The sequence below is a fragment of the Callithrix jacchus genome, chromosome 1, assembly GCF_049354715.1.
Source record: "Callithrix jacchus isolate 240 chromosome 1, calJac240_pri, whole genome shotgun sequence".
Classification (NCBI taxonomy): Eukaryota; Metazoa; Chordata; class Mammalia; order Primates; family Cebidae; genus Callithrix; species Callithrix jacchus.
The window spans coordinates 61,320,316-61,342,868 of NC_133502.1; positions in this window are offsets into that span (position 1 = coordinate 61,320,316).

The following is a 22,553-nucleotide window of genomic DNA, read 5'->3' on the forward strand; positions in this document are numbered from 1 at the left end:
TTTCTCCCAGTGGGCTATGTAGTGAAATCCTGGTGGGCTCCTTTGTCCAAAAAACCCACTGAAAGTTCTGGGAAGAGGGGTCCACTGTTGTGGACCAAGCAGCCAATCTGGTATCAGAGTCAAAGATCAATCACTCCAGAGGAAGTTTGAAAGAATTCCTCTCATTGGACGAGAACATGAATGGGGAGGGAATAACTCAAGGGTTAAAATTCAGCTGCCCCTTACCTCTACAGATTCCTTCCCTGAATCCCCCTCAATGGCAGCATGGGAGCTGTTTCTCTCGCTCTCTCTCTCTCACTCTCCCTCTCTCTCTCTGTCTAATAAATCACTTTCTGCAAAACTCTTTGGGTCCATGATATTTATTCAAATGGCAAACTCACGGCACCTCTGGGGCCGCTTTACCCACTCTTTGGGGGTTAGAAGCTAAGAACCTCTCTGAATCAGGGAACTGGGAGCATCTTTGGGACACCATCCCCTTTACACTTGGACTTTTTTATGTGTTGAATTTTATAAATTTTTCTAAATCAGAAAATAAGAGCATTATTGTAGATGACTTTTTGCAATTGAGTTTCCAAATCTTGATCTCCCACTTGCCTGGATGTGAGAAAATACAGTGATGGTTGTATTCGGGCGAGATAACAAGAGGTAATGAAATGAACTATTACAAACTGTAGATTTGACTATTAAGCTAATTGTTGGGATTACTGAGACTGCAACTTCATGAAGTTGTTTTCTATAAGGAGAGCCTTTGCCCAAAAAGAAAAGACTTTTCTCCAAACAAAGCTTGCAAAAAAACTATTTTATATATAACATAATCACATTTCCAACTAATTTTAGATAGTATGAAGAAAACACTTCAGGAAGATAAACTCATAGTCTCTTCCTAGTTTGATGACATTCTTGGACATTTTGTGTGTTTCTATGGTTTTTCTTAATGGCAGTGGGTTCTTTTTTATTCTTGTCTTAGTCATTTCTGACACAGGAACAAAACATCAGCATTTTAATATCATGTATATATTTTCAGTGATTCTGGCTAAGCTAAATTGCCAGCAGGCTACATTATTGTAATTCTCTCTTTGCAAGTCTCACAGCTGCAAGGTTCTTGTTCATGACAAGTTTCATGAACATGTTGTCCTTGTTGGAACTTCGAGACCAGCTGGCTACCTGTGGCATATTTTATAAATTCTAAAAGAAATCATTTACAGGCTTTTATACTTTGAGATTTTTCCACTCTGATAACTTGTATATTTCAACTCTTCTGTCCCTTACTTAGGTTCAGTTCTTTGAGTTCTAGAAAGCTTATCACTAACAGTACTTTTGTTTTAGTATTTACTTCTAGTAAACAGAAAAATAATTTTAATATAGCCTAAGCATGATATTAATTCAAGTTAATTATTTTGATCATTTACATTTTAATCTATGGCATTGGGGAAGATTTTATTGCTATTCTTTCAGGTTATAGCGAGACACATTTTATTAGTTAGTAGTAACAGTAGTAATTTGGAATATTTACTTAACACCCTACATATCAGTTTATCATTTTCATTTTTACTTTTCATTGACATTTGGCTGAATAATTCTAAAAAAGTTTGAGATAGATGATTTATTTTCTAATTCACAGGGGAGGAAAGCATCTTCTAATATCCTTTGCTTAACACCTAGTTGATAGAAGCATTGAATAAAAGTCTGTCTTTCTTGAGCAACAGCAAATGGTCTTTCTCTCTGTAAAAGAAAGACAATTCTTCCTTGTTAGAGTCTCCTATTTACTTTCCTGTTTGCTGCCCTTTTCTTCCAAGGCACTCCCTCTCTCAGTGTTAGATTTGCTTACCTGTTTTGTGTTTTGTCTGCCTTCTTACCACTTGTTGGGAATGTTCAGAAGTTTGGTTTCAAGTTTCTTCCAACCTCATATTAATCTGGGGAATGTTTTTCCTTATCTTTAAAAATGGTGCTAAGATTATCAATTTTTCATTCTTGAGAGATCACATAAAACATAAAAAAACACTAAACACATAGTGGACATTTACAAAATGTTTATTTTCTAGATCTATCAGAATGCATTAAACCAAAGCATAATTTGGTTCACTGTATTTGTACTAGAATTCTTGTCAACAGTGAGTTTCTACTAACTGATAAAGAGCTGCAGCACTACTTTTTGGGCTGAGGTCATTTAACATCTTTACTGCTGATGTGGTCAGTAGTAGTCCTAGAGGAAGCCTGGCATTTGAGGCAAGCTGGAAATCCAGAAAAGTCTCTTTTCTTTGAGAAAAGCATTCATAGAGTAGCAGGATTTATTTATTATGAATAAAAATTTATTTCATTGGTGGCTTGAGGAACTTTGAGGATTTTTTTTAGAAATCAGGTTACCTCTGTTCTTTATTGATTTTTCCCTTCTAATGTCTTCAGTGCTTATATAGTACACAGCTTCCCTAAAGATCAGAGTGATACGGCAATAAGGATATTTAAGCTTTGAAGAAAATAACAATTCACAGAAAAAAAAATTTTAAGACTAAAGAAATAAAAAAGCTTGCAAAAGAGAAGGTAAAAACTTACTTATATCTTGGCATATTTAAAGTCACTTCCTCCTCTGATAATGTTTCATAATGTAAATCATTTGTACATTTAAAGTATTATTAATAGTCACCCATAAATATTAATAATTTAATATGATCAAAGTGATTGGTACATCCTCCAAGAGAAGGACTATTTGCTGAATTTGAAATGAAGGGTTGAGAATAATGTTAGCCAATAGGCCATATATGGGTTTATACCTCATTTGGGTGTTCATAAAATAGCTACTCTTTATTGAGCATTCCTTACATGTCAATTATTGTGTGAAAAATACACCTTAGAATACTTTTAGAAATTATTTTAATATACTTATGGGGTAAGTATAATTATATAATTATTTACTGTAAAAATGCTAAATTTTTCAGATTTCACAGCAAATAATTTCCAAAGACAGGAAGGAAAAAGTTTACAATAGTAAACTCTTTCTCTGCTAGTTTTAAATGTTTGTAAGTTTTTCCCTTGGCCCTTTCAAGTCTTAAAACAAGAACTATCTTTCTCCTGAAAATTATCTTTCTGAAATGTAAACCTCAAAGGAGATAACATCCCTATTGTCTCATAGGTGTCCAACTTAGGATGGTCACTAACTAGCAAATACAGATGACCTATAAACACTTGCAAATGCAGCAATAACTCAATATCCTGTACATATTCCCTCAATTATTCTTCCTACTAACATCCTTCAATACTTTTCCATTAGCTTACCACAGTGCTTAAAAATTGTTCTTGTTTCTGTGAAGTTGAGTTCAGTCTCTCTCTCTTATTGCAATAGTCTTGAATAAAGTCTTCCCTATCTTTTTGTCTGATCCAATTTTTGCTTTGATAGTGGAAAAGTTAAAAAAATTGGCAAGTTGGGCTGGGCATGATGGCTCACGCCTGTAATCCCAACACTTTGGGAGGCTGAGGTAGGTGGATCACTTGAGGTCAGGAGTTCAAGACCAGCATGGTCAACATGGTGAAACCATATCTCCACTAAAAAATACAAAAATTTACCGAGCATAGTGGTGCATGCCTGTAATCCCAGATGCTTGAGTGGCTGAAGTACAAGAATTGAATTGCTTGAATTTGGGAGGTGGAGGTTGCAGTGAGCCATTATTGTTCCACTGTACTCCAGCCTGGGCTTCATAGACTGTGTCTCACCAAAAAAAAAAAAAAAAAAAAAAAAAGAAAGAAAGAAAAGAAAAGAAAAAATTGTTAATTGTTGAGCTATTCTTAAGGGCTACCACTTTCTCTGGAGTGAGAAAGTGTACAGTTTCTTTGAAAAATCCTGTTCATTCTTTAGTGTGTCTTTCAAATAGCTACTTCTTCATGGTGCTTTGCCTGATTTACCCCAAATAATTATCTCCTTGGTGTGTTGCCGTACTCCATTTGTAACCCTCAGAGTGTGTGAGCTGTGGTTTCCCCATTAGATAGGGCACACTGTGTAGGGACTAGCAGTGTCTTACATGTAACAAGACAGGATGAAGAATTCTTTGAAGACTTTTTATACCACTGTAACATTTGAGGAAGAGTTACTAAATTTACAAAAACAGAACTGAAAGAAGTACACTTCTTTTTAGACTCTAGGGCAGCAAGGACAAACTATGAAGACCATTACCAAAGAGAGAGAGAGAAGAGTCAACAGTATGAGAAGAAGTTGTCTTAAGGCAAAGTACAGTGTTTTAATAGTTCTACTGTTTTTCCAGACACCTAACAAGGGATTCTTAAGAGAATTGCTTAAAGATTCGAAAATGAAAATCTTAGAACTTTATTTCCCCATTGGTTTTCTACTACACAATAAGCGTTCATCATTCTAGATGCTGTTGAAGAATGGGAAAGAGAACTGTAGAAAGACAGTATGTGGCCAGACCAGGAGCAAAGAGGGCAGGGAATCCTTTTAAATGTTACAGATTTCCAAGTTTGACTGAACTAGTGAAAGTCGAGATCCAGAGCTAGGGGTTTCTTGTAGACTCATCGAAGAACTTCAGCTCAACGCTGTCTGCTGGATGTCAGATACAAGATATGGGACCATAAATGCTTAGGAAAGTTGACTGGAATTCTGTCCTAGGTCAGCATTGCCTGATGAGTTCTACAGTAATGCACAACATTTCTCTTGAAAATGAGCTACGTCAAGAGTGATTGTCAACAAAGTGAGACAGAAACCTTCCCCCAAAGGCAGTTTGTTCACAAAAGAAAACCATCATTATAACCAAGAACTACTTATGCTTATTTTTTATATTGCCGTCATACCAGCCCCACCATACTGCAAAGCAAATGGAAGAAAAAATGAATAGGAGGCGTGAGAAAGAAACTGCTCCTCATTCTTACTCTTTGTACTTACTCTTCATTCTCCTCCACTGCACTGGAGGGATGAAGACATAGTCTGGTCTTTGTTTGGTGAGCATGTAAGTCTAATGTAGGACCACTGTTTTTAAGCAGGCATAATAAGTGTCAGTGATAAACATAAGACTGCTTAAATAATCAAAATTACCCCCAAATGTATAAACCAGAATGAGACATTTTTAATTTAGCCTAATATTCAGGGAAAATTTCATTATTTTATGTATGCTAGTTGAGACCTGACTTAGACCTGTGACATAAATATTTATTGATACTATCTACAATGTTCCTTTCACATATTGAGTCTTTTACGAGTTGTTCTTGAATTGACTGCTTAGAACAGAACTCTCCCAGTTATAACAACAGTATGACAGGTGGAACTAGTGCTTAGCTGGATTAAGTATCCATCTATTGGTGGATAGTGGTGAGAAAACTGGTTTGACGGGGCTGTGTGAATCACTTGGCCTTACAATTACTGAGTATTCGGTTAGGGAAGAAACAGAAATTATAACTAAAACTTCTATAAAGATGCAGAAACTGCACAGAAGGCAGATGGACACTGGGCCTAAATGTTAGTAGTTCCTTCCTCAGAACATGTTATGTCTTGGAAAGAGAAGAATTGAAAGGTAATCCTGCCAAGAAAACAGCAGTTGATCCATCCAGTTGTTCTCTCAGGAAGAATGTATTCTTTGCTGAATGTTTGAATTTATGAATACTCATGTATTGAGGATTTTGTGAGCTTTCTAATAAATCATTTTACCCACATACATGTTTATTATATTAGAAAGCAGCAAACATACATAAATCTTAAGTGAATTGAAACAAAAACTACATTTAAATCCTTCATTTATTTTTCAAATATTGTTATTCACTTACCTGATGAAACAATAACCTTGAAGTTACATCTCTTAATTTTAAATATGTCCATGCAATTTTGTCATGCTTCCAAGCCCTGCTTGAGTTTGTTCTTCATCTATGAAATAAGTACAGAAATGCTCTTCTATTTTTCCAGGGTACTGTGAGGAATAACTACTAAAAATGACTTGGCATGCCTTTGTTAAAATGGAAGTGCTATATAAATGCTAAATAAGTCCAAGGGTCCTAAACACACAGTGAGAGGTGTTTTCATAATGAAGAGTAATGCATTCGAATAAACAAACAGCATATCCCACACACAGAAATAAGAGAATCTTTAGTGCTCAGGCAGCTTGTAATACCTTTCAAAGGAGTTCTGTCTGGGGCAAGAGACTGATATTGACTACTTTCAGAAGATAATTCCCTCTAAGTAAAAAGGATTTTATATTTTACTGACTACTGATTATATGATAGTAGAAGGCAAAATAAAAACTCAGAACTGCTCAATTTGTTTTTGACCCCTTATGGTCAAACAAATTACATGGTCTAATGTGTGTTTGCTCTTTTGCCACATAAAATATCCTCTGGATCTATTCAGAGAACAAAAATAAAAGGCCCACTATAACCATAAAATTCTGTTCTGAGTAAACATATGAGTGTTTTTATAAGTCAGGAATGGGCTCTGTTACAATATCCTACTAAATTAGCCCCCTTAACTTCCTTTTCAGTTTTGAATTCAACTTTGGAACAATATAAATTCTTTATAATGTATTTACCACCAACGTTACTACTACTTACTGGAATTTGTATTCAGAAAAAATATAGCCACAAGCAATGGTCAGTGACAAAATAAATTTCACATGTTCACATGCTGAAGAACAGGTAGGAGTATCCATCTACATTGTGCAACAAACTCTAAAGGTTTCAACTTTGTTCTTAGTTATTGCTACAACTTTAGGTAGATATTTGCATAGACTCCTAGTATGAGAAGATTATAAAGAAGAGTGGAGGTTGTCTGTTCTGGTGGGAGAAACTGGGCAGGAATTTATTTTAGTACTTAGGGATTTTAGTGCTTAGTCCCTCAAACAGTCCTCTGAAGAAATCCTCACATGGAAGTACTTTTGATGCCAATGCAAAATTGAGCCCAGTATTCGGGTATATACCTCGTGTCTTTTGTCTGAGTATTTCAAAATTTCAGATGACTTCATAAGCCTCCACACTGTAATTCTTCCACTGGTACTATGATATAAGAGTGAATCTTCTACCTTCCCTCTAATTTTTTTTTAAACAGGAAAGAAAAGTTTTCTTTAAAGAACTCTTACTAGGAATGACCAACCTGTTCAAAAATAGCTTCACTGACAGCTTCATACCTTTTCAGAACTGAACTTAAGCTGTGTCTTCTCTCTTTCTCTTTTAAGGCTCAGAGATAATTGGAAGAATATTTTTATTATGCCATCCATCTGGAAAAGGAAGGTTGGAATACTATGAGAAGGGCCATTTTTTCTTGTGGTATTTTTGGCCGTGACTCAGGGTGAAATGTCTGATATGTCATGAGAAAGATGGCCTTCATTAAACTTCTAGCCCATTTGCACAGGCACAGAAAAAAAAATCTCAAAGAAAAGAAGATCAGCAGCTGATCAGTAAACTATAAAACTTGTGTCTTCTGACTTTTCACTCTCACTAATTCTCATACAGCATTTTTTGTTGGCATTCTTTCCTTTTCTCTCTCTTTTCCTTTACTGCTTTTCCACACCGAGTTTCTTAGTAGCCGATCCACAGGCCAAAGACCAATTGCAACTTTATAATAATAGTAATAACCCATGCTAATGCCTAGGGGCTCTGAGAACTTCATAGATATCATCCTTTTAAATTCGACAACTTATCTGATGGATGGGCATTCGGTATCTTTCAATTTCCCCTTTCTAGACCAGGAACTGAGAGGTGTAGAAATTTGTCTGTATTCATTCTTATCAAAACAATTGGTTTGTTTATTGTGCAGAAGTGTGACATCATAAAACAAACCCAAGATGTAAACAACATGACCTTATTAGCTATACTAGTTTCTTTTCTATAAGTATTTCATCTGAACAGAATTTTATGATACCATTCCTGCTATTAATTAGAAGCATTGGTTTCTGCTTATTAATCATCATTTATCTAAAACTAAAGAGTGTAATTAAGTCTGGATAAATCTCTTTTTTGAGTTTTCCAACAAACTCAGCTTTGTTCGAAGTAGCTATAAGGGATTTTAAACTGATTTTGTAAATCAAAATTTAACAGGGTAACAACAAATTCACAAGCAGATGTAAGATATTAATATTTAGGTTTTAAAAATAAATTAAAAACATTCACATGACATTATGTATTTCAGGTGCTGAACCTTCTTTGGTATTGTTTCTGAATGTCATCATTAATAAGAAATTTGCACTTGAGGATATAAAATATTTACAAAACAATAATAGGTTAAAAGTCATATAACTCATATTCACATGCAAAAGTCACCATAATGATACAGTGAGAACCAGAAGTATATGTGTGTAACACTTGTACCTCATGTCTTTCTCTTAATAATTCGTCTTTTGGTCCCATTAATAGTCCTCAAACTCTCCTTGGCCTGGCACCCTCAGGACTAGAAGTTAAGTATAATGATCAAGATAATGAGCTTTGGAGCATCACAGATCAGCATTGGAATCCAGCTTGTCTTACCTTTTATGGATAATAGGCAAGCTATCTTGTTTGAGGCTGGGTTTTTTCATTGGTAAAAAGTGAGTAATAAAAAAATTCGAAAACAAGATTGGCATGTATCAAATCTATTCAATACATGATAGCAAAATAGTAACATTTTAAAAAAATTATTTGGTTATTATGTCTCAAGCTCTGACTGGAGCTTTCCTTCCCTAGTGAGCATCCAAGTCTCTCTCCCAACAATGCATGCATCTCGTGCTTGTTGCTCTGGATTTCATTGAAATTTACTGAGAATTTATATGATCTCTGTGATCTGAGATGTGCAGTGTCTTTGATGGGGACTATTAGCTAGTCTGATAACCATTGTAAACCCACTAGTAAGTAAAAGCCAACTATGATGTCCAGGTCATTTATTTTACCCATTTTATCAGTGAGCACATTTTTAAAGAAAGAAACTCTGAAGGCCATACAAGATGTCATAGAACTTATAGCTGACAGGAACCTTGGTTTTGTCCAGGAAAAAAAAAAAAAAAAGTCTTTCTTTTTAGTAACAAGAAAATTGTCTCTGGAATTTTTCAAGGTCATATATGTAGTGTATCAGTCTGAGTCTAGTTAAAAGACTGAATTCATATTATTCTAACCATGTTTATGTATATGAACATCATTAAATAGGTACTGAAAAGTAAAAAAGAGAGCAAGCTATCACAGAGGTGGTCACTACAGGGTGTAGCTTTCACCCCAGGGCAGAGAAGAGGTTCAAATTAATTAAACATAGAAGTTTTTTTTAAAAAAGGATCCTGCCTAATAGGGAGGTAAGTGGAAAATAGAAATGTGATTGGCAGTCCCAACCCCATCATTACATACTGCTGAAGAGTGGGTTAAAAGCTGAAATACTTTACTAATGGCTAAAATAGTTAATCAAAGGGTCAAATACACCATCAAACCAAATAGAATAACTCTAACAGTAGATATGAGAAGTGGCAGGTGAAAGGTATATCTCCAACTTCAATTAATTTCTGTTTTATATTTGTGTATGAGAAATTTTCATTGCTCTGCCATTTCTGCTCACAGAATTTTCCATTGTCCTGCCAGTGGGCTCTCTTCTTCCTCATAATTCATAACACTTCACACCTTGACTTCTCTCATTTGTCCTATTCCCAAGGCCACGATAATTTTAAAACCATACTTCAGTCTCTCATCCTATGATTATTTTAAAAATCAAGAGGGAAATTCCTGGAGGCAGGAACTGTAATTTTTAGCAGATTTTACCTTTAGAAGAGATTAAACTTAAATGCAGACCACTACTCAGTGGTCCGTCCATACTCTCAACAAAATCTTCAGTTCTCAAAAATTCTTCATTTGAGATTCTTTCTTCAAGGCCAGCATGGTGGCTCTCGCTTATAATTAGAGCACTTTGGGAAGCTGAGGTGGAAGGATCACTTCAGGATAGGAGTTCAAGACAAGCCTGGGTAACGTAGCCAGACTCTATCTCTACAGAAAATTTAAAAATTAGCCAGATGTGGTGGTTTGTGTTTATATTCTTAGCTACTCAGTAGGCTGAGGTGGGATAATCTGTTGAGCCCAGGTATTTGAAGTTACAGTGTGCTGTGATTTGTACCACTGCACTCCAGCTTGGAAAACAGAGTGAGACTCTATCTGAATAAAAACACACACCCACACATAAAAAAAATAAATTTAAAAAGAACCTTCCTTCAGCTTTGGCAATTCACATCTTTCCTTGCAATTCTCTCCACCTGATCTCCCTCCAGTACCACTCTACTCTCTGGTCCCCATGCTTTTGTGTACTCAGTTCCGTTGACCGGCACTGCAGTTACTGACCTCCTCCTCATCTCCGGGCAAAAGTTTTGATAGTGGTAAAGTATCTCTAATCAGCTGATTCATACCTACTACACATAGTTGCCATTATCCAGGACTTTCGATTAGGTTATATTTTATTGATAACCTATTACCCTAATCTTCTATCTATACTTTAAGATTAATATATCTTTGGTGGCAAAACTGAAAGGAAGTGGTTAAGAGTATGGTTTGAGTGCTATGATGCCTGAGTTTGAATCTTAGCTCTGTCATGTCCTAGTACATGATCTTTGAACAACCTCTGTACTTCAGTGTCCTCATGTATAAAATTTCTATCTCATTGGTTGTGAGAAATAAATGACTTAACACATTGTTTGTTTGTTTGTTTGTTTTGAGATGGAGTCTTACTCTGTCACCCAGGCTGGAGTGCAATGGCACAATCTTGGCTCACTGCAACCTCTGCCTCCTAGGTTCAAGTGATTCTCTTGCCTCAGCCTCCTGAGTAGCTGGGATTACATGCATGTGCCACTGTGTCCAGCTAATTTTTGTATTTTTAGTAGAGACGGAGTTTCAACATCTTGGCCACCTGTCTCGGCCTCCCAAAGTGCTAGGATTACAGGCGTGAGCCACTGCACCTGGCCCAACACATGTTAAGTGATTAGAACATTAACCAGCATCTAGTAAACACATAAGAAATATTAATGTATTATTCCATTCTCACATTGCTATGAAGAAATACCTGATACTGGCTAATTTATGCAGAACGGTTTCATTGGCTCATGCTTCTGCAGGATGTACAGGAAGCATGATGCTAGCTTTTGCCTCACTTCTGGGGAAGCCTCTAGAAACTTAACTATCACAGCAAAAGACAAAGGGGGAGGTATGTCACATCCCTGAATCAGGAGCAAAAGAGAGGGATGAGGGAGGTGCTACACACTTTTAAACAACCAGATCTGGAGATAACTCACTTGCCCACTATCACAGGAACAGTAGTAAGAGGATGGTGCCAAACCATAAATGAGAAATCCACCCTTAAGATCCAATAATCTCCCACCAGGCCCCACCTCCAACATTAGAGATTACAATTTGACATACGATTTGGGTGGGAACACAGATCCAAACCATATCAACTAGATATTTTACCATAATCAGAATTATCTTCCAAACTCAAGCAGGTAAACATTTTTGGCTCTAGCATTTACTAGATAGCTGACTTTGTAAAAATTATTTAATTTTCTTGAGGTTTAGTTGCTTTGCATGCTAAAATGTGGCTTGAAATTGAGATAATATCTAAACTCCTATGATGGTTGTATTAAGTGATAGTGCACATGTAAGAAGTTAATATGCTTGAGCCAGAGATAAGAATCAGATAGACCAGTGGGGCAGCATTAATAGTAACTACATCTTAGAAGTCTTTGTGCTCTAAATAACCAATCTCTTAAATATAATAGATATTTCTAGCATTTAAAAATGTTTTAAATGTTTATAGATAAGTTTCCTGCAGTGTTATCTAGCCACAAGTTTTAATTTATACATGGTCCAGAAACACAGCGTGAAAGAGCATGAACTTATTAACAAACTTATCTGAGAACAAGAAGTTGTTGAAAGAAACCAGATAAAAGGACAGAATAAGAAGCCAATAATCTGGGAGAGATCTCTAGAAGAAAGGACAAGATTGAGCCACAGGGTGTAGAATGATTACAGCTAAAATGTAAGGGACACACTTGGCTGAGAGGGATCCAAGATGGCTTAGTAGGAGCAGCTGTGGATTGCAGCTCCCAGGGATCATAGAGGCCGCTGCAGGTGATCCTCAGGCAAGCAGGGTCTGGAGTGGACCTCTAGCAGTCCTACAGCAGAGGGGCCTGACTGTTAGAAGGAAAACTAAGAAACAGAAAGAAATAACTTCATCATCAACAAACAGGACATCCACTCAGAGACCCCTTCTGAAAGTCACCAACTACAAAGATCACAGGTAAATAAATCCACAAATATGGGAAGGAACCAGTGCAAAAAGGATGAAAACACCCAAAACCAGAATACTTCTCCTCCTTCAAGGGATCACAGCTCTGCACCAGCAATGGAACAAGGCTGGATGGAGAATGAGTCTGATGAATTGACAGAAACAGGCTTCAGAAGGTGGGTAATAACAAACTTCTCTGAGCTAAAAAACATGTTCTAACCCAATGTAAATAAACTAAGAACCTTGAAAAAAGGTTTAATGAAATGCTAACAAGAATAAACAGCTTAGAGAGGAATATAAATGAACTAACATGGTTTTCATGTTCTTAGAATATCTCCACGGAATATCTCACAGACATTTATTATAAGTGCAATTTTCTGGTCAAGAGAAGGCCCACTTTTTGAGACCCATTTCAGTTCAACTCTACTGAGTACCAGCTGAGTCAGAGAGCTGAAGGAAATGAGAGGCAGACCCCAGATAGGACAGCAATGCGGGGGGTGGGGGTGGGGGCTGGGGCAGCAGCCTGAGAGCCTCAGGGGCTGCCAGTATTCCAGGCTGAAGGCCCTGAGCAGATTCTGATCCATGTATTTATTCTCTCTGAACCGGTGATTATTATTAACAAACAGGTGTTCTGTATTTTCTCCCAACACAAAAATATACCAAGTAGGAAGCTGTTGCCCACTTTCTACTGATTACGAACAAGCTAAAAGGTATTCTCCATGAGGGAACCATGGGCATAGGGTCAGCTAGCTCAAATAATTGTTTTAACAGGTGTATGATATTTACACATTATCCTGCCACTTTGGAATGCCCCAAGTAGCTTCCTACTTTGGGGGGCTGCGTGGCTAGGTTTTCCTTGGCATTGTTCTTCTAGCAAACAATGTATTCTATCATACACTCAGCATTTATCAATATTCATAAACTTAACATTTCTCAACACCACTCAAAGTTTCATCTATATGCCAGCAACGTCAGCATTAGTTTGGAGCATGTTAGAAATACAGATTCTGGGCTCCACCTCAGATCTATTAAAATAGAATCTGCATTTTACCATGATCTCCAAGTGATTACCCTCATTATTCTTCTAGCAACCCACATGCTTTTGCCAATATGTGAAGTTGTTACGTAGCCTGGTAAATCAAGAGTTACTTGAGAAGAGACTTTATATCTTTGAAAAACTCCACTGCTCAGTGTCTTATTACAGAAAATATTTAATAATACTTGTTGGATTTAGGACATCTGTGTCACCTATGTGAAAAGCTGATCATATGTAGCATCTGTATAAACTAGATTATTTTAATTTATAAATAGTAATATTATATATTAAATGCTCTTATCAGAAAACTAAACAGAAAAACAAAAACAGAGACTGTCAGCATCCTCTCCTTCCTTTTTAAAAATAAGATTTTACATGCTTATATCCTAGATATAATATATGTACCATATTTTTATAACAAAGAGAAATCAAATACAAATAGACTTTTCCATGTTAATCATCTTGCCCAAACTAGATTTATTTAATAATACATTGTATTATATTTGACATTTGATTACAGCTTAAATATGAAAATTATAATTCAAATGGAAATTAAAATGCACATTTTACTTATAGAAGGTTTAAAAAAATTGTTTGTATTCTTGGAGTATTATTTTCTTACTAGTTCAGTACTGCCAATGTTTTCTTCCTTTGAGTATACATGTATCCCTGGAGTGCAAAAAAGAGGAGGACAGAGCTCCTTATATAGTTTTAATAGGAAATTTGTTCAAAGTTCCACTGAAATTATCTGTCTTGCAAAGTTTTAATTACATCTTAATGGCCTCAAAGTGGAAAACTTGAGTTATTTCACTCAAAAGATTGGGTTCCCTCTTCAAACTCAGTAACCACTTCAGCGAAAGTTCTCAGATTGCATTGTTTTGGGAAGCAAAATGGGGATATGTCTGACTGACAAAGCACATAATAGCACAAATGTAGCATTCTGCTGCCTGTATGAGATCTTGGAACGGTGTGTTCACAATACAGAAGAGCTTTACAGGTAAAGGGAACATTTGTTAGGTTTCCCTTGACACAATAAGTATTTTATAAGCCTATTCTCTGCTTATACTGAATTCATTTTAATCTTATTACTGTTACACAAAACAAAGGAAATAGGAATTAACACTTCAAAATACTATTCATTTTAGATTCTATAAAAGACAAGCTTACATAAAGGTTTCTATAAAATTTTCCAGCAGTAAAACATGTGCTTTCATGAAATGTGGAATTTTAGAAAAAGTACTTTTATTTTAAGGAAAAGGAGGAAAATAAGCTGTGTTATCATAAGAAAAGCAATTCATTTCTGATCTGCATAGAAATATACATTTATTTATTCACCAGGTATTTATTAAGACACTGCTAGGGGTTAGCATTGTACTTATTACGGGGCATGTACTTAATAATAATGTGCCTTCATGTATCTTACATTCTAGTAAATGCACAAAAAATAAACTATAGTACATAAATATTTATAAAATAAACTTTATTATTAAAATATGATAAAAATGAGGTAATCAAACAAGGGCACATAAGTAAAAACAGATTCATTAGAGAAGAATTTTCTGTGGAGTTGCATTTAATTTGGGAGCAGATAGCTTGAGGTATAGTGAAAGTTATACAATTTGAAATTTAAGAGTGAGTCATGGGCTAGATTATCCAGGGTTTTGTTGAGCTTGGAAATTTGGATTATATCTGAAGTACAATTAGCAGCTGTCAAAGAAGGTTAAGCAGGTGAATGAAATTATTGAACTTATATTTTAAATTGTTTTCTTAGATAGCGAATGGATTTTAGACTGAAATAGAAATTTTTTTTTAATGGAGAACAAATTAAAAGATATTGCACCTGCAAACCTAGTAGAATATGTTGCCTTGGACCACATTTTTGGCAGTAATGATAGAGAACAACAGCTAGATATAAAATACATTTTAGAGGAATGTGCCATTAGGCTTGCTGTTTCATTACATAGGGAAAACAAATTAGCTTTAATAAATGCGATCATTAAATTGGCTTCTTTTTAACTTAATATGTTGTGATTTAGGAATAGAATTGTCTTAATAAAGCACAAATTCTATCTGGTTACCGACAGAATTTGTCTGTTTGCTATTTGGCTATTTTAATTTTAGCCATTAATTGTTTTTAGATGCAAGAAATAGAAGGTGACCCTATCGAGGCAAACAGAATTAATTGTAAAGATACCAGGGAGCTGAAAAATGCAGAGGCAAAATTAACAAACTGAGCATGGAAGACTCCTAGAAGTTTCAGAAATTATTAGATAGAGCAAAAATTCTCATGCACCATGGTACTATGGTTGAAATAAAACCAGTCATCTTTTTTATCATTTCATTGTTAGCCCAAAATTCAGTGTTCCAGAAGAGGAGTTATGATTACATATTTCTTTGCCCTATTGGAGTTGTAAGAGAAAGGACTTGTTAAAGGAACTGCCAAGGACCATTTCAATTGCATAGTGACAGCCAATATATGCCTTAAGTTGCAGTCAAACTATCACCATATGAAACAGGAAAGAGATAATTTCCCAAAAGAAGATGGATCCTGGGAAATCACAAACTTAAAAATATTCAGTAAAATAATAGAATAGTTTATATGCTGGCTTCTATGGGTAGGCTATATATATATTGTATATATATTGTATTTAAAGATATATATATATATATATCGCCTACATTCTATATATAGATAGAATTCTATCTATATATAATTCTATAGGCCACATATATATAGCATACACACACACATATATATATATATTTCATTCAGAGAATATAATTTAGAAGAACGTATTTCATAGTAAGTAACATAAAATGATATCGACTACCTTGAAGAGGATGCTTTATTTAGTTGATTAAATTTATCTGCAAACATGAGCACACCTTCCTCTAGCTCTTACCTTTGACCACTGATTGCTGCATATGTGGTGGGCTGATGATGGTAGTTCAGTAATTCCCTTCTCAATTAGGGAGTTAAATTCTTGTCATTTTTTTTGCTTCATTTATCTTACATCTATCTCCTTTTAGATAAGTGCCTCTATTAAAAGCAATAATGGGACTATGAATCCATTTGAGCTTTTTCATTATCAGTTAAATTTTAAATTTCTTTTACAAATACTAAGAAAATTATATGATTATGTGAAGAATTAATAGAATGAACAAAGAAAAAGACACACACATCACTTCACTGCTATGCTTGCCTTTAAAGATATATCTGAGAGAACCATTTGGAAGTCGGTTTCAAATAAAATTAAATCACTTGATTACTTATCAAAAAATTAACCAGTCAGTATTAATTTTTTTCTCTCTTACTTCATGTAAATCAAGCCACATAGTTCCTTAAGACTGATGTCCGGGAGGGGGTTTATTAAAGAATATTTCTGTCTGTCAATGGTATTTTATCAAATCTCATAATTTAACTGTAGCACATAACAATGGGATAAATTTGTACAAGAATGCTTAACAAGCAACAGTATAAAAATAGAATCCTTGAGACTAATAATGGTTAAAAGTGATGGCTTTGAATTCAAATAAGGGTTTCTATTTATTATTTGTGTGATCTTACATTAATTATCTCTCAAAGCCACAATTTTTTCATATGTGAAATAAACATAAAACTACACAGATGTGTTACTGAGTAATCAAATTTACTGACTGATTTGTTTTTAAGTACTCAATAATTGGCTGTAGTGACAATGATGATGATGATGATGGTACAGAAGAGTGTGGTAGGGACTAGAAGGAAGAACTCTGCCCTGAGGTTATAGTTGTCCCAAAGACAATAAGCAACAGAAATTCAAGGAGAATCACAGACTACAGTAACATCCTTTCTCAGAAAATTCTTGGGCTTGTCAGTTAGTGACTGAACTTTAATATTACTTGACAAAGTTCATTTTATTCCATCATATTAACCTTCTTCCTCTAATCAAAATTATTGAGGCAGGTGGTAGGATTGCTGGCCATGGGAAGCTATCAGCACAGCACTGGACCGTTAGTTACCAAAGGAATCTGAGGAGAATATACAAGTGGTGATTTTTCCCTCCGGTGAATTTAACAGCATGAAATCTCAGATAGTCTTTCCTGCCATATCCAACATCTTTTTTAAAAAAAAAATACAAAATTGTAGACTGTCTTTTTTTTTTTTTTAATGAGAGTGCAGAATGCTGTCCACATCACAGAATGATCCTTTTCAGGCAGAAATACTGGGTATAATTTTCTACATAAATGGAAAAAAGTAATCTTATCTCCAGTATATTCCTCTTCAGTGTTCTGCAGGTTTAGCCAGACTAAAGCTTTTGAGAGAAAATTCTTCACTCGCATGAGAAGCAAAGATGAGAAGAGGTATTGCAATGGTGATGGAAAAGCTTTATATAATGAGACAAATCCCAGCACCTCTGGGAACTCATTCGATATGGAAACCATTTCATGTTTCTTTCATTATGGGGATGATACACTGTCTATTAAAAATACAGAAGTGAGATTGTCCAGACAGTTATTTTAATAGGGTGACTTGCTTTGGATCGTCATTTAGTTTTGCAAACAACAGCATGTAAGCCTATTTTTCTACAGCACTATGCCTCAAACAAGTCCAATCTTTCATAGTATGGTGGAGTTAGCACCTCTTATTATATAAACTTGTCAGGGCATTACAACATAAACAACACATTCTGCCCAGCTGCAAAACACTTATTCGAGGAGTCCATTTAGTTTCATAAACTTTTTCTAAGTCTCTGACACCTTAAACAAACTATGACAGGCATTTATATTGTATGCCAAGCAAGGGAAATAACTCACTATATAAAATGTATCTAGAGAATACCAACAAAAGACAACGTTGTAAGATAAAATAAATCTCTCATGGAAAAAAATCAGACGTATTAAAAATTCCTAGGAAGATAGTCACTTTTCCTGTCGTTGAAGAAGGACATGACAAAAGGTAAAATTTAACTCAGCCTCAAATCCCTTTTAAGTTTGTTTGTATAATTATTTTCTCACTGGTAGAATTAGTCTCCTTTTAGTAGCGGTGGTGTTTTTTTCCCCTGGGCTCATTCATATGATATAATGCTATTTAAATACAAATATTATAAGGGTAAATACTTATATGTAGATTTCCCAGAAATCATAGGCAGCTTTCTCTCACTGTGTGCATAAAATAGTAAATAAAATAATGAAGCAAGACAGATTGTTCAGGACTTACATATCTATTTTCTATAGAGTAATTACTTTTCTCTAAACTGTGCTTCCCAACTGAAATGTGCCCTAAGGCAATTCTGCATCATAGCACTGTGGTTTATAGAACTGATCCCAAATTCTCCCAACCATACCATTTAGAAGTCTCCTCAAGTATTGACAAGAATAAGCTACAGTCATTCACAGAAGACAGCAAGCTCATATGAAGAGAGACAAGTATACTTTCAAGGGACTAAGATTTGAAATATTGATATAGTCACATTAATTGAATTTTTGCCTTGAGAAGTGATTACAAAAATGTTGCTCCAATATTAATTTGTATCTGCTTTGGATAAGATTAACATTAATTTTTTCACCAGTCCCCATTACTCTTTTATTATTCATTAGCATCTCTCTTTGCATGTGTAAGAGACCTTGATGAAGCATGTTTATTCATAGACTAACCTTTTTAAATAATTCTAACAGCTCACTAACAGTAACCTTCCTGGCATGCTGAATATCTTCTTTGTTTCATTATTCAATGCTTGCACTCTATCCTCCACTTGAGATGCTGAACATGAATCATACTCCTCCTCCTATTGCTCTCTTCCTCCCACTAAAATGTCCTCTGCAGCCCGTTCCCACAGGAGAGCTCTGTTCACAAAGTACTGCAGCAAAATTGTCTCTGGGTTGGATCGGGAACAGTGTAATTTCCACAGATCTGGAGTGTAATTATGATTTTTTTTGTACCTCATTACATATTTGTTATCATATTTTAGTGCATTGTTCATTTACCTTTTGTTAGAATATTTAGTTTGAGTTTGTCTTTGATAAAAGCTCTGGAGGTGACATTTTATCTTTTCTTTGTGTATGCAAGCTCTCCAGCTTATCAGCTTATTTTTCCTAGCTGATATAATGGACAAAGGTGTGAAAATGAAAGGGAGAAAACCAAAAAAAAAAAAAAAAAAGAAAGAAAAGTAAAATCTGTGAAGTAATTATATTTTTCTACAAACTGAGATATCATTATTTTTACTTGAGCCGTGTAACACTGTGTAAATACTTGAAAATGAGCAAATAAAATATTTCACTTCAATTCTGGGCTTAATGATAGATGCTTAGATTAAAATGAAACTTAAGACTACATATCACATAAAATCACAGGTTTTCTTCTTTTTTCGAGTGGGGTCAAAATATTTTTGCCATGGTATAAGCATCTTTATACCTATTTTTCTGGGCATAAGCATTATACTTATGATATTGAATGAATATTATATGCAAAATTTGTCCAGGAAAATATAATTCTCTATCATCTATAAAATGAAAATTACTTCACTTTATTTTACTAAGTTTGAGGAAGGAAGTTACATATTTTCCTATAGTCACTCATTTTTCTCCCAGAGTATAAGAAGATTCTCTTATTCTTTGTCACACAAAGAAAAATTTTTTAAAAAATCAATTCAGTAGAGTTGACAAATAATCTAACAGTTGTGATTTGACAGATTACAGAAATTTTATAATGTTATTTTTCTTTATAAACACACAAAATATAAATCTAATTGAAAAATTCTACTTTTCAACTTCTACTGTGTTTGGATTATACGAGATAATTTATTATGATTAATTGTCTGTGTTATTAGCTTTTTTGTTTTCATGTTAAGAACTGAAGCCTTTGCTGCTGAACACCTGCAGCAAGGGCCATGCATGTCAACCAGGATTTCATTTTACCAAACCTTTCAGAGTGCAAGGGAAGTCTGGTAACAAAGACTACCTGAGGCTACAGTGAACAAAAGGTCCTAGGTTTCATACAACATCTCAAATCAAGTACTCTGGACACATTTTATAATTTGACAGAGCAAAATGTAATTCAAATTAAAGAAATTTACTCTTAACTTCATCTCTCCCAGTTATAGAATGTTATAGGTTACAACCTAAACAACATATGCTGTGACAGACAAATCTAGAAAATGAACTTCTGTAAAATACTGCAGTGGATCTAGAAACATATTGAACAGAGCCATGTACATATGGCAGAACAGAGTAAAACCTATAAAGAAAATGTCACCGCTTCATTAGAAAGAGAGGAAAGGTTCCCATCTAATGACCTTGGGAATGTAGAAGCTTTCTTCCTCATTGGATGTCTTTCTTTGACAGAGACAAGGCCATAGGTCACTGAACATACCATGGAGCTTTGCTTGTGAAAGACAGGAGAAAATCCCGATTAAATGAAGAGACTTTAGACATCAGGGATGAGTTCAGTCTAAAATTCCATGTGACTTACGTAACTGAATAAAGAAATTGTGGCTAAAAATCAATAAAAGATATTCTCATAGCATTCTAGCTAACTAGAAGCAAGAGAATAAATAATAACTTAGAAATATTGGATTGCTCTTATAACCCAAATGGTTTAAACTGCTTAAAGCAAATAATAACCCTTCTCTTGAGAAGAAATTCAGATGGACATTTATTATGTAAAGCTGATAGACTGGCAGGAACTCATGTTAGGAGAGTAAAATGATAACCAGATTCTTCCCCCTCTTTCCTTTTTGGGGATCTTTGAGATTCCTCCCTGAGTTTCTAACTCAATGAGGACAAATTTGAAACCACTCATAGGAAGACTTCTGGACATGGGAAAGCTCAGTTATCTAGTCGAGGGTTCTTTCACAAAAGAGCTGTTCTATTCCGACAAATAACTTGGTACTTTGTTAAAACAAGAGCCAGATACTTCTTTTGTTATATCATTTTCACTACAATTTTAGGGCCCATCATATATTTTTATCATATATTTTATAGGCAAGTAAAACTACAGATAAAGTAAAAAAAAAAAAAATGAAGTCTTTCTATTCCCATCAGTAACAAGTAGCTCATTACTTATCCTTCCAGATATTTTTTTTATTAGTACAGATGTAATTATGCTCTGTAGATGAGGAGATCAACTGATATTCATCTATTTGTGGATAGAGGGAGGGAGATATAGATAGATGGATAGATAGATAGATAGATAGATAGATATCTATATATTTTAGGGGGGTAATGCTTATCTTAGTTAAATATATACATGGTTTTATATAATATATATCTATATATATAATATAATATATAATATAGAGATATATATAGAGACACAGATATATTTGTATTCTTTTTAAAGCATATAAAACATTAATAAATAGATGATAGATAGATAAATTCAATGATTTATGAATTACATTGATCGATTTCCTGATGTTGAATTACTCATCCATCTATAATACAAACCTACTTTGTTTTGCTTTTTCTTTTCCTTGTCATTTTTTCCCTCAGAAATCTTCTGTGATCTTCTATCCCTCAAAATCTCCTTCTGAAGTTTCACAATTATTTATCTTGGTGTAGGTCTTTTTCTTTCTCCTGCTGGATACTCTGTGGGTTCTCTTAATCTGGCACTAACATTCTTCAATTCAAAGAAACTATTGCATTGCCTCTTTTATGATTGCTCCCACAAAGTTTTGCTATTTTCTCTTTCTGAAACTCAGAATATTTCAGATTATTGCTCATAGCTGGATCCTGTTTTTCCTTTTCTCTAGTATTGCTAATAGCTTTTTGAGCTATTCCCCTCCAATCCTTCTATTAAATACATATCTTATATATGTATCTGTATGTGTAAATTTTTCACTTATTTTCTTTTTTCTTTTTTTAAATCAGAGCTCTTCTTATTCTTTGCATATTTTATTTAATAAATACCTGGTATTTTATTGATGTTACATCATCTCATTTGCTCTGAGTATATTATATTTTGGTGATGTATGGGCTTTGTCTAAGGTTCTGAACTATAATTTTAGAATACTTCTTCAACTACCTGGAGATACTTGACAGCTTGAATAAAACATGGAGACGTTGGTTGTGGATCCCCCTACCAAGTGATAGAATTGCTGTTCAGTTTTTCTTTGGGTAAATTTCAAGTATACGTGTATGTGTCTATAAATTTATTGTGGTGAAATATTTTGGTCTTTCATTTGTGAATATCAATTATCTGTATGACATCTCTCATTCTTGATCTTGTATATCTGTTAGTTTTCTATATTATTTTCTATCTGCCCATCCTTGGGAGACCTTCTCAGTTTTTAGTTCCCGTAACTGGCTATATGTTCTTCATCTGAAATTGTGCTCATT